General features: G+C 37.0%; 1 pseudogene; it reads left to right on the plus strand.

Annotated features, from left to right (window-relative positions):
- The first annotated feature begins 435 nt into the window (after window positions 1-435).
- On the plus strand, window positions 436-11515 carry LOC110320925 (annotated as a pseudogene).
- The last annotated feature ends 4672 nt before the right edge of the window (window positions 11516-16187 follow it).

Consider the following 16187-nt stretch of genomic DNA (forward strand, 5'->3'; position numbering starts at 1 on the left):
TTTGATTACTTATGTTGACAAAATAACTCTGGGTATAAGCTGAGTGTGCCAGAGTTACTAGACCTGTGATGATAGTGTTAGATATCAGCCTGATCTCTAATAGAAAGGACCCTGGTGGAGGCTAAGTTTAACTCATTCTACTATTCCCATATGCTAAGCTGCAATAAAAACCCTGGTTTCTAAAACTGAGATATGTTTACTGGGTTGCCAACACTCTGTGAAAGTACTGTTGTGCCTCCATGCTGAAAAAATAACCATATTTCCTAGGACACTTTTTCTGTTACCACCTTGAACTTCTACTCATTTAATATCACAAAGCTGCAATCCTATATACAGTGCTGGATTTTTCTCCTATGATAAAATACCATGACCAAGCCGAGTTATTGAAGGAAAGATTTATTTGAGCTTACAGTTCCAGAGGGATGAAAGTCCATCATGGTAGAGAATCAGGACAGCAGTCAGCAGTCCTCATCAGTCAGCAGTCAGCCAGCAGCCAGCAGTCAGCAATCAGCAGCAGTCAGCAGTCAGCAGTCAGCAGTCAGCAGTCAGACAGTTGGCAGCAGGCAGCAGGCAGCAGGCAGCAGGCAGCAGGCAGCAGGCAGCAGGCAGCAGGCAGCAGGCAGCAGGCAGCAGGCAGCAAGCAGCAGGCAGCATTCATTAGACTGCAGTTATTAGGCAGCAGGAAGTAGGAAACAAGAAATAGGCATTGTACTTTGGCAAGAACAATTAAGAGTTAACATCTCTAGCTGTAAAGAGGAAGAAAAGGAAATAAAACTTGAAATTCCACCTCCCATGTCATACTTCCTCTAGCAAAACCACACCTCCTAAATAGCACCATTGTGGACAAGCCTATGGGGGACATTCTCATTCAATCCAACACAAGTGCTAAAATATGACAGTTGTTCTAACTCCATTTACCCATCATGCCAGAAATTCAGTACATACTTTGAATTCATGAAATTATCTATCTAAGACAGAGAGATTTTTGTTGTTGGTTTCTAAAGTAATATATCCTCTCTATGTGTCTCCTCTAATTTTAGGGAAATCCATTGATTGGAACTTTGCATCATTGGAGTCTCTTATTATTCCCATCATTATCCCCATTTGAAAATATTTGCACTTAGCTTTCTTCATTTCTTTTAGTTCTTCTAGGACTCCATTCAGATCTCTAAGATTATCTTGCGTTTTTTTAGTGAGAATCACATTTTGCTGGTGACATAGTTTTGATTATTTCAAAGTCAGATCCATGATTTTTATAATTCTTCTCAAGTATTCATCTTACTTTTCTATTTACTTTTAAATTTATAATTCATTTCTTTTTTAATATCTGCTACATTTTTCTTTATTTGAGCATTTACATTGTCTACTTTATCTTAAGCATTCCTCTAACATTACATGATTTTTTATTTTTGGCACCTTACTTAAGCCACATCCAAGGCTTTTCAGTGACATAACTTATAGAAGGTCGACAAATTATGGGAGAAAAAATATTCCTTGCCTATATAATCTGGGATAACTCAGTTTCAGGAGGCCTGGCCAGGTGCCACTATGCTGCAACGAAAAGCAGGACACTTTCAAACTTTTAAACTGTGAGTTTAATACATCTTTTCTCTGTAACCCCATAACCAAGACTCACTATTTTTCAGATCACTCACAGTGCAGAAAGATGTTGTAGAAAGGGGAAAGAAGTATTCACACACTGAAAAGAAAGCCAGTGCTGGCTCAAAATGACTTAATATATCAAACTACAAAATGGTACTCTGCCTGATTGATCAGATTATGTCTTCAACAGTAGTAAGAAAGAAGGCTGGACAGTGACATCATTATTAGAACTTAGAGAAAAGTGAAGATTTCTATTCCCTCTTAAGATTTCTTCTACCACATGCTAGAAATTTGAACAAGGCATGCAAAAGCAAGAAAACAAGTAAACAAACAAATACACAAAAACATATGAAGTTTATAGCAGCCTTATTTATAATAGCCAGAAGTCGGAAAGAACCCAGATGTCCNTCAANAGAGGAATGGATACAGAAAATGTGGTNCATTTACACAATGGANTACTACTCAGCTATTAAAAACAATGAATCCATGAAATTCTTAGGCAAATGGATNCATGTGNAGGATATCATCCNGANTGAGGTAACCCAATCACAAAAGAACNCACATGATATGCACTCACTGATAAGTGGATATTAGCCCAGAAACTTAGAATACCCAAGATACAATTTGTAAAACACATGAAACTCAAGAAGAAGGAAGACCAAAGTGTGGATACTTCACTCCTTCTTAGAATGGGGAACAAAATACCCATGGAAGGAGTTAGAGACAAAGTTCGGAGCAGAGACTGAAGGAAGGACCATGCTGAGACTACCCCACCATCCCATAAACAACCACCAAACCCAGACACTATGGCATATGCCAACAAGATTTAGTTGACAGAACCCTGATATAGCTGTCTCTTGAGAGGCTATGCCAGTGCCTGGCAAATACAGAAGTGGATGCTCANAGTCATCTATTGGATGGAACACAGGGNCCCTAATNAAGGAGCTAGAGAAAGTANCCAAGGAGCTNAAGNGGTCTNNANCCCNATAGGANGANNAANAATATGAACTAACCAGTATCCCCAAGAACTATGCCTCTAGTTGCATATGTAGCAGAGGATTGTCTAGTTGGCCATCAATGGGAGAAGAGGCCCTTGGTCTTGCAAAGGTTATATGCCCTAGAACAGGGGAATGTCAGGGCCAGGAAGCAGTAGTGTGTGGGTTGGGGAGTAGGGCAGGAGGAGGGTATAGGGGACTTTCGGGATAGCATTTGAAATGTAAATGAAGAAAATATCTAATAAAAAAAACCATTGACTAAGGGCGAAATTAGGGCAAGTGATTCAGACAAATAAAACATGACATTTGTTTAAGATGATATGAAGCTCATAAAATAATGATGTAAAATAATTCTAGCAGGCTTCAAAGCCATCCTCAGGGGAAATGGTATTAGAAAATAAACTCAAAATCCCCTTTAGAATCAAGAGCTTGCTAGATATAAGAATGTTTTATCATCTAGCCCAAAATAAGCCATTCAAATCAATTAAGACAAGTATTTGCTTAAATACTATTTATATGTAGAAGCCTCCAGATCCAAAGGTTCAGCCTACAGAAGTGTGTCTGAGAAGGTCACAAGAAACCTTCTGTATCATGCTGAGAAGCTTGGGTTCTGTCCTGGGAGAGACAGGACACCAGTGGTAAGACTGCTTTTTGTAACTGAAGTAAGCAAATCTTTCTCAATGGATCTAAAGAGGAGACATTACTGCTGGGAAATCATAATATCATAATGTTTTTAAAGAAAACTGTCAAAGAAAAACTTTACCAGTCTCTATGACATAAAATGGCAATAATGTGACAACACCACAGGGCCTATCCATATAATTCCACACACAGTATTTAAGAGCTGAGGTTTTAAAAGTTTCTAAATCCCCTCTAACAGAATTGCTTTCTGACATGTAAATCAAAATAAAACTCTTCTGGTCAGTGGTGATGCACGCCTTTAATCCCAGCACTTGGGAGGCAGAGGCAGGCAGATTTCTGAGTTCAAGGTCAGCCTGTTCTACAAAGTATGTTCCAGGACAGCCAGGGCTACAGAGAGAAACCCTGTCTCGAAAAACAATAAATAAATAAATAAATAAATATCTAAAAACTTAATAGTGGCTTAAACTTGGCCAATTATATTTTGCTATTAATAAAGACTCAATTTCACAATAATAGTGCCTTATTGGAATTTGGAAGTCCCATTAAAAATGATAACTTACAACAAATATTTATTTGCTGTACATGTACATAGTACATATATATATATATATATATATATATATATATTACATATATATATATATATATATATGTGTGTGTGTGTTTGTGTGTGTGTGTCTGTGTGTGTGTGTGTATGTAGATAGATAGATAGATAGGTAGATAGATAGATAGATAGATAGATAGATAGATAGATAGATAGATGTATGTGTGCATAGACAAGTGCATTTCAGGACAGAAATATAGAGTCAGATGACAACTTTTGGGAGTCATTCACTCCTTCCTTAATGTGAATTTGGTAAATGGAAGTCAGGTCTTCAGGCAACCACTGTGCTGGCCTTGGCCAGCATATATAACTATTTTGATAGGCCCTCACTGTTGATTTTGATAACAACACAACTTAATTTTTTAAAAAGTGATCAATAGTAGTCAGATAATTATTTTTCTTTCTGATAATCAGTATAATTGTAAAAGAAAGCTTCCAATAGTAACAAATATATATTTTTAATTTTTCTATCCTCGGAAAGACTATATCCAGTGATTTTTTGAAGTTATAAAAATCAGTATTGATTTCTGTAGGACATGTATCTTATAAGAAGTAAAATATTTTCAGTCAGTTGCCCTTTGATTTACATGCCGCTTTTGTCTTCAGCTTTGATTTGTTGTTCTTGTTTTATCATATGTTACTATTATATAAATAATCTTAAGAAATATATTTAGCTTATATCTTTAAGATGAATACAGGCCTTTGTAATTTCTAGTTTGTGTTTTATATGCATCAGCTTCATAAAGAAAACATTAATTTTTAAATTGGTAGTAAAATCTCATTCTATATAGCACATAGAGAGAGTGCTCCAATACCCATTGGAAAAACATTCTTTTTTTTCATGTTCTTCCTTCAACCTTTAATTCCAATACTCCATTCTTTAAGAGTTGATTATACTCAGTCCAATGAATGACTGTGAGCATCCAGTTCTGTATTTCTCAGGCACTGGCAGGGCCTCTCAGGAGAGTATTATATCAGGCTCTTGTCAGCAAGCACTTGTTGGCATCCACTACAATGTCTGGGTGTGGTGATTGTATATGGGATCTATCCCCAGGTGTGTCAGTCTCTGGATGGTCATTTCTTCAGTTTCTACTCCACACTATGTCTCTGTAACTCCTTCCAAGGAAGCAGGCGTGGGTGGGTTCGTGAGCAGGGGGAGGAGAGAGAGGATAGGGAGAGGGTGTTTTTCAGAGGGGAATCCAGGAAAGGGGATAACATTTGAAATATAAATAAAGAAAATATCTAATTAAAAATAAAGACAAAAAAGAGTTAATTATGCTTAAGTGACCCCAAAATTTCAACCAGAGAACTTTTACACCTGATAAACAACTTCTACAAAATAGCTGGATATAAAATTAACACAAACAAATCAATAGCCTTCCTCTACTCAAAGGATAAGCAGGTTGAGAAAGAAATTAGGGAAATATTGCTATTCACAATAGTCACAAATAATATAAAATACCTTGGTGTGTGTCTAACCAAGCAAGTGAAAGATCTGTATGACAAGAACTTCAATTCTCTGAAAGAGAAATCAAAGAAGATCTTAGCAGATGGAAAGATCTCCCATGCTCATGGATTTCAGGATTAATATAGTAAAAATGGCCATCTTACTGAAAGCAATCTAAAAATTCAATACACTGCCCCATCAAAATTCCAACTCAATTCTTTATAGAGTTAGAAAGATCAATTTGTAAATTCTTTCGGGATAACAAAAATTCCAGGATAGAGAAAACAATTCTCAACAATAAAGGAACTTCTGGGGGGAATCCCCATCCCTGACTTCAAGCTATAATACAGAGCAATAGTGATAAAAACTGCATGGTATTAGTACAAAGACAGGTAGGTAGACCAATGGAATAGAATTGAAGACCCAGTAATGAACCCACACACCTATGGTCACTTGATCTTTGACCAAGGAACTAAAACCATCCAGTGGAAAACAAGACAGCATTTTCAGAAAATGGTGCTGGATCAACTGGCAGTCAGCATGTAGAAAAATGAAAATAAATCCACAGATGTCCCTCAACAGAGGAATGAATACAGAAAATGTGGTACATTTACACAATGGAGTACTACTACTCAGCTATTAAAANCAATGAATTTATGAAATTCTTAGACAAGTGGATGGATCTGGAGGATATCATCCTGAGTGAGGTAACTCAATCACAAAAGAACACACATGATATACACTCAGTAATAAGCGAATATTAGCCCAGAAACTTAGAATACCCAAGATACAATTTGTAAAACACATGAAACTCAAGAAGGAAGACAAAACAGTGGATACTTCGTTTCTCTTTAGAATGGGGAACAAAATACCCAGAGCTCCCAGGGACTAAACCACCAACCAAAAAGTACACATGGAGGGACCTATGGCTCCAGCTACATATGTAGCAGAGGCTGGCCTTGTTGAACTCAATGGAAGGACAGTGAAAACTGGTTGTGTAGGGGAATGCCAGGGCTGAGAGATGGGAGTGGGTGGGTGGGTGGGAGAGTACTTTCTTAGAATTAGAGGGAGAGTTCAGGAGGGAAATCCAGGAAAGGGGATAACATTTGAAATGTAAATAAATAAATTATCCAATAAAAAAAAAAGAAAAAGAAAAAGAAGAGTTAATTTATAGCCTTCTCTACATTTCCTGGTTTCAAATTCTTAATCAGAACAATTTATATCTCTCTCAGTGCATACTGCCCTTAGTGGTAGCACACATTTAGTCTGGGATAATGGATAATAGCACTCAGAAATGAATTCTGGGAGGTGCAGATGGGCAGACATCTAGTATGACTGAGAGCTTACCTTATTCAATGTAATCATGGGTTACTGTGATAGCCAGCAAAATATGTGATGATGTGTGTTTCTCTCCAAAGTTTTTGTTATTTTATTCTTTAATGTTACATGTTCATTCTCAATTTTGCACCTCCAAAAGATGTACCAGAGTTGTATTTACCAATAATAGTATTAAATTGCTTCTTACAACCTGTTTTCTTTGGAAATTTCCAACTTTGTACCTTGAATGTTCCAACCACATAAAGCAGGTTTGACAAAGACAGGCAAAATTATTGAGAGAGACCCCATACAATCAGCATCACACACACAGCTCAGTAAAACTTTTTGTATCAATAACTAGACCCTAACAAAACACTGAACAAAATAGGACATTAAAATAACAGGAACTAATGGGCATCTACAAAAACCAAGAATGGGGTAGCCATATCCCATACACCAAAGATCAATGTGTCAAATAAGAGCCCTTTAAACTTAAGGGATGGCATTTGATAAGATTGATATTCCTAATAAAAGTCCATATTTTATCATACTTTCCCATTGATAAAGATCAATATTTATTATTTAAGAATCAAAAAAGGAATATACATAAGGATGATTGATTGTCTTTGTTGTCTCAAGTCATCATGACATCTCAAGAACTAAATTTTAATTAGGCATGCAATACTCTCACAATAATACTAAAGTTTTCTAGAATAAACTTTTGTTATGGTAACAAGTATGCTGAGAAGACTTGAAGATTTTATATAAACTTCTCACCAAATTTTTAATAAGTTATATATTGATGTTTCTAATTCATTTAAAACTTTCTGCAACTCTGACTGATTTTTTCCATGATGAAATAATGCATATTCCAAGGATAATGATGAGAATTAACTGAATATTTGGAAAGTGCTCTATAGATTGTAAAACACTGATTTAGGTTTTATAAGTGTCAAATCATCCTTAATGGCACATAAAAGCACATTTGGACTCAGCAAGGGAGGTTTTCCCAGTCTTATTTTGCATCTTGGATTTTGCTAGCTCCTTTATTGAAGGGATTGTAAAATATAAGCCCTGTAGTCTTTAATGGCAAAATAGAAAACCTATAAGCTCTTCATATGAGAATTGCACCTATACTAGATAATGTGAAGGATATTATTAGCAGATATTAGTGAAAAATGAGGGGGAAAATTAAATCATAGAACAAATATTTCCAGAAGCAAAGCTCTGACATTCAAATCAATTACAGCTTGTTGAGAATAATAAAGTTTGAGAATGACTATCAGGTAATTAACCTAGGGTTATTATGAATATTTACCATTTTTTGATAAATTAAAATCTGTTACTGACTTATACTTGTTCTTTAATTCCTCACCACAATATTTTGTTTCTTTTTGGAGACCTGAACAATGAATGTTAAAATCAAATATTCATGGCCTCTACTACAAGTGCCCTTAATAATGATGGTAGAATTCTAGTTCCTTGTTATGAAAGTATAGGTTATTATATAGTGTCTCCACCACTGGAGACAATTTCATGACAGTTAATCATAGAACTGACAAGTGAAAGGAAAACTAAAATGGTAGAAAGGATATATATCCTTTATATTTTACTGGTAGTAGAATGATACGTTTTCTAGATTTATAAGTAGCTGGTAGAATTCTAATTTAAATCATGAGTCCATTTCATTCTTTTCCAATACATGATTCTGAGACTCTCCTTGCTAAAGAAAGAAATGGAGGTGATCCAATCCTTCCACCACAGCTTTCATTCGAATATCTGTGCACATTCTATCACCTGCAGTAGAAAGAGGGCCCAATCTCATCCCAGAAAAAGAAGGAAGAATGTCCTCCCCCACTCCACTGAGAAATATGTGGCAAGGAACATAAACATACATCTGAATTACAAAAAGTAGAACAAAATTATTATATAACACATATAGCTTGCACTATAGAGATGATACTCTGAATAGAACTTTAAAAACAACAATGAAGAGTAGAAACTTCCAAGAATATCAGTGATCACTACTGAGAATTTTGTATTCTGTCCAGCTGATAGATCCTAGTCACTTGACAAACCCACTCAGAGTTGTCAAACCCACCAATTTTGACAGCTGTACTGTTAAACGTGGCTAGCATCTTTCTTAAAGCATGTAGGAACAAAGATATTTTAGCAATAGATGCTATCCTCAAAATGTCTACCTATAAACTAAAACAAACAAACAAAAAACAATTTGAAAACTATTAAAAATATACTTAATAGTGATTTTCAATGTTCTGTAGTTTCCCATGTAACTCTAACTCATATGTTTTCAAATACGTGTGACAAGAATAGTTTTATATGTCACCCACTGAGGCCATAGTGCAATTACATAGGCACACTTCTTTCAGTCAATTGTAAAAGGACAGATAAAAAGAAGGAGACAGGGAGAAAAAGATATGAGAAGATAAAAGGAGAGGGAGAGAAAGGGGGAGAGGGAGAAAGAGGAAGAGAGAGAGATCTCCATATCAAATGTGTCACTGGACTCAGACTAGATGATCATCCCACCCCACCCTTGGATCACCAGTCTGTTAATCATCTCTGCATATTTTGGTATTGCACATCCCTTCATCACATAAGTCAAATATTTAACATGCCTTTTTGGTCATTTTTTTCCTACCAAGATACAGGTGTATAAATTGCCAAAAAGTGTTTATACAGATTTCATGCAATACATTTATTTTTGGAATAACTGAGCAGTCTTCCTTCCTTACGTGGGCCTGGAATGTCATATAATGAGAGCAAAAAAGTCAAGTCATCTCCCTTGAAACATATGGGAAAGGCAGTGATAGAAGTACAAGTGAGTACATGAAAAGGTTACTCAAAACAGAAAGGAAATGTTTGGAAGTAGCACAGAATCAAAACCTCACCACCAACAAGGCTATTGGGAGACACACAGAGCCTCAATACTGTTTTCCCAAAATCAGTCTGGAAAGAAGAAGCCAGTCCAGACTCTGAGAGGACAGAAATGTCATTGACCTACCAGAGAATGAAAATTCTTATTCCTCTTCTGTCCTTACTCCTATTGTAGGAACCAAACAACTCAAGAAAACAGTAGACTGAAAGAGAATATCAAAATACATAGAACAGTTGTCATTGGAAAAATAATAAAATTCAGGAAAAGTTAGAAATTTGGAAAGCAAATTAACAGTATCAGAGAAGTGAATGAGAAATATTACAATTACAATTATGAACGTTTTCATACATGAAGAACCAGTTAAAATGCAAAAGGTGACTATGAATAGAGAAAAGTTAGAAAAGACCCTAAATAAGGGGCGAAAGTGCCTGAAGAAAGCAATGACCCGGAAAATGCATCCTGCAAATAGCAAAGACACAAAAAATACAAACAAGTATTCAAAGTTATCAACCAGAACATCCCATCTCTTTGGAAAGAGAAAAGAACTTGCAAAAGGAAGAAATACATGATCTTTCCCACTGTGTCAATGAAAGAAAAGTTCTTAAATTGTCCCCTCAGTGACAATGGCATGAATTAAAAAGAAAATAAGACAATAAATATATCCTGATTTACTTAGCTCCAGTTGTAAGGTAGTGGGTCGAATCTGAAGGTCTTCCATAACTAATATAATTACTAACAAAAGAGTAGTGTAGTATTCAGTTTCTAAGTAAGGTCTCTATTCTAGAATGGGTAACACACAGAATGTGTCTTCTGCAAGCACAGAGATGCAGAGAAAAATGGCTGCTCTACCTCTCTTATCCTTGAAATTTATCCCCTCCGAACTGCCAAGACATCTCTCTAGGGTAATTAAAGGGGCAATATTGTTAATTCCTTTACTTCTCTACCTTTTCCCTCAAAATTATACATTAAAGATCCAAATATCTGACTTTCTGCTCCTCGCTGTTCCAGAGACAGTTGCATGTTCTTGTTCAGTGCCAGCCTCATACCATAGACAAGATCCTGAAGGTCTGTATGAATGGATTGGTCTGTATTGGGTGCCTGGTTACTAGGGCTGCCTTCTGCTCTGTACTTGGCAAAGTGGATACTGTCGCTATCAACGACCCCTTCATTGACCTCAACTACATGGTCTACATGTTCCAGTATAACTCCACCTATGTCATATTCAACAGCAGAGTCAAGGCTAATAATGGGAAGTTGTCATCAATGGGAAACCCATCACCATCTTCCAGGAGCAAGATCCTGCTAACATCAAATGGAATAATGCTGGTGCTGAGTATCTCATAGAGTCTACTGGCATCTTCACCACCATGGAGAAGGCTGGGGCCCACTTGAAAGGTGGGGCCAAAAAAGTTATCATCTCATCCCTTCTGCCGATGCCCCTGTGCTTGTAATGTGTGTGAACCACCCAACATATGACAAGAGACTAAAGATTGTCAGCAATGCATCCTGTACCACCAACTGCTTAGCCCCCCTGGCCAAGGTCATCCATGACAACTTTGGAGTTCTGGAAGGGCTCATGACCATGACCATCACTGCCACTCAGAAGACTGTGGATAGTCCCTCTGGAAAGATGTGGCATGATGGCTGGCCAGAACATCATCCCTGCAGCCACTGGTGCTGCCAAGGCTGTGGGCAAGGTCATCCCAGAACTGAACAGGAAGCTCACTGGCATGGCCTTCTGTGTTCCTACCCCCAATGTAGCCATTGTGGATCTGACAAGCTGCCTGGAGAAACCTACCAAGTATGATGACATCAAGAAGGTGGTGAAGCAGGCACCTGAGGGCCCACTAAAGGACATCCTGGGCTACACTGAGGACCAGGTTGTCCCCTGTGATTTCGACAGCAACTCCCACTATTCCACCACTGATGCTGGGACTGGCATTGCTCTCAATGACAACTTTGTAAAGTTCATTTCCTGGTTTGACAAAGAATACAGCTACAGAACAGGGTAGTGGACCTCAATGGCCTACATGACCTCCAAGGAGTAAGAAACCCTGCACTGCCCACCCCAGCAAGTATACTGAAAGCAAGAGAGAGACTCTCGGTTGGGACTGAGGAGTCCCTGTCCCAACTCAACCCCATACTGAGCATCTCCCTCACAATTTCCATCCCAGAACCACATAATAATAGGAGGGGCTTACGTCCTACTCTCTTGAATACTATCAATAAAAGTTTGCTGCACCCACACAAAAAAAGACCAAAACATTTGAAAGCATAAATTGAGAACAATGAAAGAAAATATATATACCCAAGGAAAAGCATGGGTTGCATAAAACTAATAAGATTATTTTAATATTATACCTTATGCTAGACCTTGCCACAAATATAGTCTAGAAAAATTAAAATTAAAAAACAAGGAACAAGTGTAAGAAAGAACCAAACTGAAGCCATTTTGAAGAAAATTTCCATTTTGAATAGTGTTTCAAATAAAGTTTAAGTTCCCAAGACCTCCTTGTGTAACTGACATCCTGGTTGGCTGAAAGAGACATAAGTGGGTAACTGGCATACTGGTTGGCAAGTTGAGGAATAAATGCTGGGCAAGTCGCCCTGGCACAGTTGAATGGGAACAGGTTACATGTATCACTAGGAGAACTAAGGAAGTCCCCTATCCCTAAGTCCTGATTAATGGTAAAATCTAACTCTAACGTGACACAGATGCTTGTGGTTTTCAAGTTTAAAAGCTGTGTAACATTTTGGCTTGGGACAGGGGAGTAGGGGACAGATCACAATTCAGTTCCCAAGCCTGTTCTATAGCCCTCTTCAATCAGTAGTAGCTTGCTTATAGTAAAGTTTTGCCATCAGCTTAAATACTTACTAGGATGAATGTTTGAGGAAGCAGTCAGCTCTCAAGTCTGTGCTGCTGTCCTTGACTGGTCAGTTTTTTGCTTCCTAATACAAATAAAGGCCTTGCTTTGCATGGAATCTTGTGCCTGCTTAGGTTGTTTTGGATTCTCAAACACTAACACAAGAACAAAACTAAAAGAAAAGGGAATATGGTTTCCAGGGTTATAATAAATGTTTGCCTTTTAAAGTCAGAAACAGTCAAGAAGTATACTGGGGAACAAAAGTGAATGGTTCAGTCAAAGGAAAATACTTTCACTAACAATCTTCCAAGCCCTGAAGAGAAATTATTAGAATTCAAAATGATTCTTAGGGTGCTGATGAAGTAAACAAGGATGTGGACATGGTCAAGAAAATAATGTATGAACAAATATAAAGAGGAATGAAAAAAATAGATGGCCTGAGTGAAAAGAGAAGGAAGTTCTAGGTAAAAATTACTGTAACTTAAATTGGAAATAAAATCAAGAGATGGTTGAAGAGACAAAAGAAATACTGAACTTTAAGATACAACAATAGAAATGATCAAACCTGAGACATAAAAGCATCATTTATGTTCTATAGAGAGGTAAAAGGGCTTATGGGATACCATCAAGTAGACTAAAATATGCATTGTAGGAGACCAAGGAGAAGGAAAGTTTTCTTCACAGAGAAGTTTTGAAGAAATAATGTTTGACAACAAATTTGATTTAAATATAAATATCTAATAAACATCTAAGAAGCCAAGTAAATTCCAAATGTGTTAGTATTAGAGATCAATGCTAAGATTAATATTAAACATATATTGAAAAGTCAAATGAACAACCTTGAGTGAAGGAAATTGCCACATATAAAAAACCTTCATTAAGATTGTTGGATGATCTCGCAACAGAAATTTGGGGTCAAGAGACAGCAAGGAGTTTACAGATTTAAAATACGGATAGAAACAATAACAAAACCCATTAGCCAAAAAATACTACATATGAAAATATTTTGAAGAATTCTCTATCTGAAAAAAAAATCTGAAATTTTTAAATGGTTAAGTCAATAGCAGATACACAGAAGTTGAGGGTTCTGTGAAGACAGGTAGCTCCAGGAAGTTAACACCAGAGCAGCCCCAAAGTTACTATTAGGGCGAGAACACTTTGTAACTCTACCATTTGCCCTCTAAGTGATTAAAAGGACAGTATGTTTTGAGGAGGTAATTACTAATCTAAAATCTAATATTATTCTAATAATTTCTGGTTGGATATACTTTTCTTAAATAATTAAAAAATGAATGTACTTAAAATTGTATCAGTTTGCTTCAGAATGCAATTCATAAATGTTTCATTTTGTGACATCAATATCTGAAAGGCGTGGGAAGAGAAATATATATAGAATAGCTTTTTCATGATACTGAAATTAAGCTTTGTATAATCTTAGAGCAATGACTTCAGAAGACTAAGTATAATTCCCATGGTTACCACAGAGAAAATAGGTATAGCACATACACAAAAGTAAATGCAAAAGTGACTTACATATTTCATTACCAGAAGTAAGTGACATGAAAGAAGAGAGTTATGTAGGACATCGGGAAGTTATAAGTCGTATACAAAATAAATGGAGAATAGAAGTCTTTCTTTTTAAACACTAGCAAAAATATATTCTAAAATCTTTAACAATATGGGTGAAGCCTGAAAACACTGTGTGGTTAAAATTCACAAGGAGACAATTGCATTGTCGCTCATTTACATGAAGTTCTCAGACTCACACAAGCAGCAAGTAGAGATGTGGCTTCCAGGACCTGCAAAGAGTAAACTGGACACTGAGGAACTGAGATTGGAGAAGAGGGAACTGGAGAAAGAAGAGTGAGGGAGAGGTCTTTTGGAGAAAGGAGGGGACTTGGGGGGGTTAGGGTTAGGGGGTAAGGTGAGATGGGCATAGTATTTAGGATTCTTACCTCTAGAAAATACAGTCCTAATTTCCCTATAAAACCAGATGAAAAGTATTCTAGAGTTGCATGTTTTTTGTTGCTTAAAATTTGATGTCCCAGGAAAGGGGGATACCAGAGGATGAGATCTGTGTAGATGGGTTGATGGGTGATTGGGATGTGTGGGAGGGTAGGTGTGGCAGTATCTTCTCAGAGGCAAAAAGGAGAAGGGATGGGGGACCTGGAAGGGGAGCAACATTTGGAATATAAATACATAATTTTAAAATTTTTAAAAAACATTTTTAATTTTGAGAATTCCATACTTGTATAAAATAAAGTATCTATTCCTGATTTCCTCTTCCAATTCCTGTCATTTGCCCTCAACTTTATGTCTCATCCTTTCCTCCCTGATCCTCCCTCCCTCCCTCCCTCCCTCCCCCCTCCTTCTCCTTTCTCTTCCTCCTCCTCCTCCTCCTCCTCCTCCTCCTTCTTCTTCTTCTTCTTCTTCTTCTTCTTCTTCTTCTTCTTCTTCTTCTTCTTCTTCTTTCTCTCTCTCTCTCTCTCTCTCTCTTCTCTCTTCTTTCTCTGCATGTGTGTGAATCTCTCTCAGTCTTTCTCCCTTCCTGTCTTCCTCCCTCCCCCTTCCCTTTCTGGTCTCTCCTTTTCCCAACCCAGTAAGCACAGCCAGTGCTACCTCCATGTTAATTGGGGCATGACTGTCTACTGAATCTTGAGGAACCCACTAGTGGACACATACTTAATAACTGATTCTGTCTCCCTGCAACAATTCACTGTCAGTAATTCCTCAGTAAGATCATCTCATCTATTCTGGGATTTTGGTTGGCTTGATCTCATGTAGGTCTTGTGCAGAGGACCATAGCCTCTGTGAATTCATGACAATGACAGTTCAGTCCTCTCTGGAATATAGCATTTTACAGCGCCATACCATCCTCAGGCTTTTACATTCATTCTGCCTGCAGTTCTATATGTTCTCTGAGTCATGATTGTGGTAGGGTTAATAAAAATGTGCCATTTAGGGATGAGCACCTAGTCTGTTATCCTTAGCACTTTATAGAGATATGGGTCTCAGTATTGATTGCAAAGAGAAGCTTCTCTCTCCAAGGTTGAGAGAAACCCATTTCTATGGGTACAAGCATAAATATTTGAAAGACAATTAGATATATCCTAACTAATTAGCAAAATAACAATAGAAGGTTCTAACCTAGGGCCTATATAACCTTCCAAGCTATTGTCTTTTGAGCAGGATTTTAATTCCAGATATTAAATCTCTTTCAATGGAGCGGACCTCTGTCAGGAGCCACCTAGGATAGACTAAGGCTAGCAGGTTGCATTCCTGGAGGTGCCCAAATGTTGTTTCATGGTCTACAATGGGTTAGCTCAATTGCAAGGTTCCAAAGAGACTTCATCTCAGAACTGCTTCTTGCAACTAATAAGCCTTTTTGTCATTATTAATTAATATAATAATTCCTAGACATTTGCCCACCCTATTGATCATATGGCAGACCAACATAAAGATGTACTGTTATGAATTAATGATTCTATAGAATTCCTGATTTGATTCAAATAATTTTAGGAAGGAAGTTTTAAGAGATGGTTTTAGTTGTTTTGCTAAAAAATATAATAAAGTTGGAATCAAGAGTAGAATGTACCCACTTCTCATAATAGTAAGTAAAGGCTTCATAATAAGAAATACAATGAGCTTTCATAATTACACTGAAATGAGAAATAGACTTGGGAGAAATTTTTGATCAAGGAAAAATATTTAGGTCCAAGGATAAAGCCACAGGTGTGCAGGATGATAAGGCAAGGCCATGTAAAAGCTTTTGATTTGAACTTAATATCAGCATCCTTATGTAACTCACATTTTATGTAAC

The sequence above is a fragment of the Mus pahari genome, chromosome 4 (genome assembly GCF_900095145.1).
Source record: "Mus pahari chromosome 4, PAHARI_EIJ_v1.1, whole genome shotgun sequence".
Classification (NCBI taxonomy): Eukaryota; Metazoa; Chordata; class Mammalia; order Rodentia; family Muridae; genus Mus; species Mus pahari.